This window comes from Otolemur garnettii, unplaced genomic scaffold, assembly GCF_000181295.1.
Source record: "Otolemur garnettii isolate 467f Iridium unplaced genomic scaffold, OtoGar3 scaffold00402, whole genome shotgun sequence".
NCBI classification, from domain to species: Eukaryota; Metazoa; Chordata; class Mammalia; order Primates; family Galagidae; genus Otolemur; species Otolemur garnettii.
Window position 1 is genome coordinate 52610 of NW_003852797.1, and position 3856 is coordinate 56465.

The 3856-nt window shown below is 51.5% G+C and overlaps 1 pseudogene; it reads left to right on the plus strand.

Moving 5' to 3' along the window:
• Positions 1–1084: 1084 nt before the first annotated feature.
• LOC100953972 lies at positions 1085–1776 on the plus strand (annotated as a pseudogene).
• The last annotated feature ends 2080 nt before the right edge of the window (positions 1777–3856 follow it).

Sequence of the window (3856 nt, forward strand, 5' to 3'; positions counted from 1 at the left end):
CTGTTTCCATCAAATGAGAATGTCTCCAAGCAGAAACCCAACACTCTGGCCACCGAGATCCCCCTTTGGCAGTTGGCAGAGGGCTTCTGTTTCAACTCAGTGTGAAAGTGTTCTCCGAGCCTCTGATCAGAGATGCAGGGAAAAGGAACTGCAGACGAGATGATTGATTTGAAGGGAGGTACAGACTCGCTCAGGTTGGCAACCAGGCCTGACTTTACTGATTATCTTATATATTTTCAAACATTCAGTAAGAATTTAACACAGATACAAAGAAGTGAAGTAACATTAGGAAGCTACCATTAAGATTACAATTCAGTGTGAAGGCTGAGGAACACATATATAATTGATTTTGTTTAGAGTAAAAACATGAAGGAGACTGTCTGTTCTTGCTGGCCTGAACCGAAACTAGAGATTATAATGTTAATGAAGGAGGAAGACAGAGAACAGAACCCAAGGCTCCAGGACATGTGTTCAAGCTTCCAGCTGCGACCGTGGCCTGATTTTCCAGGATCTCTTCTTAAGAAAGTTTTTCTGCATGTATCTGCATATCTACAGGCAGGTGCAGAAGCTCAATCTTTGAAGAAATCTTTCTCAGAATCAATCTTCTCAGGGGAGCACATTGAAGCGAACTGCCAGGTCTGAGCATGGGGTGCTTATCTCTACATCGGTGGGTGGAGCTTCCGTGATGAAACTTCACGGCTGCTGTTCATTTAATAGAGAAAGGACAGCGGAGGGGCAGAGCTCTGCCTGGCAGCCGCTGTCTGCCGGCGGTTTCAGAACAAACCCAAGCCAAGAGGAAAGAACAAAGGAAAGTTAAGGGCAAACCGCCACTGCTGGTGGGGGCACTGCCAAGAAGTTACAGTGTCCTGAGAGGATTTTTGCGAGTCGTCAGCCGGACAGTCCAGGGAGCCAGGGACGCAACCCTGCCCTGGCCTGGTCCCCAGAACTCTCCTCCTTGGCGGGAGTGACTCTGAGCTGTGAAGTGGGGCACAGGAGAGTGGGCTGGTGGGGCAGAACCCCGCAGGCATCCAACATTGATACCCTCCGGGTTAGGGCAAGGGCTGCAGCCAAAGCATGGGAGAGCATGTCCAAGCCAGTGGACCATGTCAAGCGGCCCATGTCGCCTTCATGGTGTGGTCGCAGGCTCAGAGGCACAAGATGGTCCAGGAGAAACCCAAGATGCACAACTTGGAGATGGACCAGTGCCTAGGCGCCCAGTGGAATCTGCTCACGGTTCACAGAAGCAGCCCTTCATCTAGGAGGGAAGCATCTGCTGGGCATGCTCGTGAAGCAGTACCCCGACTACTACAAGTACCTGCGGCGGTGTAAGCCCAAGACACTGCTCAGGAAGGACAAGTTCGTTTCCCGGTGACCTGCGGCCTGGGCGGCAGGGTCAATGCCGACCACCTGGCTACCAGGGTGGGCTCCGGGCTGCATGTGGGTGCCGTAGGCAGCCTGGTGCCAGAGTCACTGGCCCACGGAAAGGAGGCTGCCTATGTAGCCGCTGCCACTGCGCATCTACTTCCTGCAGTCAGCCACTGCCGCAGCCGCCGGCAGGCCCTACTCGCTGCTCTACCTAGGCTCCAAGATGGCAGAGATCTCGTTGTGTTCTGGCCTCCAGTGCACATTGTCACTGGGCTACCCGACAACCAATGCCTTTCACGGCATGGCGGCTGTGGCTACTGCTGCGGCTGCGAGATGTCGTGGGGGCTCACATTCTCGCACTCCAGCTGGGGAAACCTGGGCTCTATGATTCCGTGCAACTGCCGCGTCTAGCCCAGCCCCAGGCTGCAGCCACCCCTCACCTACATCCTGCTGCCAGGCATGGGCTACTCTGACCTGGACCCTACCTAGCCGCCTAAGTCGCCCACGCTCTATGACCCCACAGGGTCATCTGGCAAAGACCGCTGTGCACACGTGTGTAAGTAGGACAGAGCTCTTCCTTCTCCCAGCCCCCTTTTGTGTATATAAGACCTTAGGGGTGCCTGGCAGGGGCAGAGACACCAGTCCCGGGCTCCAGGGGCCAAGAGTGCAAGAGTGCTGTGGAGTGGGCCTGGGAATTGGCAGGATCATTTCAGACCCGTGCAACCTCAAAGAGGGCGGTTGTATCCAGCGGCAGCTGGCGTTTGCTTTGCACTGGGAACCTGTAGTGTTTTGACTCACAGAGGTGGAGTAAGTTTGTGACATTGGGCTTTCCAGTTCTGTGGGTTGGAAGTTTTATGGCTAGTGTTGTTTTTGTTTCTCTTCATCTCCTCCCTACCCAGCCCACCCCCAGCAGGGTGAGAGGAGGGCTGTAAGGGTAAGTCCAGGGCAGGTAGAGAGAAGGGGGAAATGCATGAGGAGCGAGGCAGGGGGTGGTTAACAGGAACCAAGGGAAGGCTGCAGGGAGAGGATGGAGGCAGGGAGGGAGGACTGCTGTATGACCATCCAGTGGGGTAGAGGGAGGAATTCTGCAGGGGGCAGCCTAGGGTGGAAAATGTGGAGTGTTGCAAATGGTGATGCAGGGTCGGGATGGAGAACTTCAGCAAGTGGTAGGTGGCAGTGAGGAAGGAGGGCAGTAGTGGATGGCCTATCCTGATAAGGGAGGAGGATGGCACTGTGTGGTCGGAGATCAGACTGGAGGAAGGTTTAAGAGGCTACTAGTGGCAGGGATGATGGAGGGAGGCCTGAAGGAGACTGCCAGCAGGGAGACTTGAGGAGAGCTGCAGGGGGAGCCCTAAGAAGGCATGGGAAGAGAGCTTTGTGGGACAGAGGACAGCCATAAGTTTTGAGCTCTTGTGCTGGGGTGGAAGGGGGTCACTCAGGGGGAAGGTGAAAAGTACAGGAGGTCGCCCAAGATAAGATGGGAGGAGTTCTACAGTGAGCAGCCATTATAGGCTAGGAAGATGCCTGCAGGAGGTGGGCCAGAGGCTGGGCAGGAGTAGGGCTGCAGGAGGCAGCCTAAAGTGCGTCTTGGGGAGAACTGCAGCAAACATGCCCATGTCAGAAAGGAGAGATGCAGGTAGCAGGCCCATGGCCCAGGAGAAGGAGGGCTCCAGGACGTAGCCAAGGTGGGGCAGGAGAATGGCTGCTGCCAGCCACTAGAGGTGGAGAAGGAAGATGAAAGCATGCAAATTGTATTTCTCACTATTTATTCATTTCAATCCATTTAATTTAGAACAAAAAAGAAGGGCCCAAGGAGAGCAAGAAATGAACAGAACAAGTCTCAAACCCTGTGATCATGCTTTTGAACACCCGTCCTCATAATCTTCCTCATCTGATGTCATTGGCTATCTTCTTAGATTCACTTTTAGTATCCATATCATAGGTCTTCACTTTTGATGCCTGCATCATGGCTTTGTTATCTGGAGGTGGTATAAGGAAAATAAAAGTTATAAATAAAATTCATGATAGGTATTGGTTTGATAACACATTCTCATACAAGCAAAAAGAAAGAATACATGAAAAATACACACATATCTTGCAGTAACTATGGAAGTGGATAGGGAAGCCTTTAAATTAAGCAGAATCTGCAGAAAGAAGTAATCAGTCTCGTAATCAGTCTCCCTCTTCTTGCAGAGACAGACACAATCCATTTAACAAGAAAAACTTCTTTTTGTGCAATTGCTTCCTGTCTATGGTAACTCCATTATACTGGCCATGCTTGTGATTTTGTTTTTTTAGGAAACACCCAAAGATCTAGGATAATAGTGTGCCATAGGCTGGAACTGACACTTTGGTGTGTTTAGCCACTTTTTAGCCAAAAGAACATCAAGAGTTGAGATCAGACAGCCACTCTGACAGGTGCACTATAAAGAAAAGACAATTTACCATTACACTGTAGTGTTAAAGAAAGAGAGAGAGAGAGAGAGAGAGA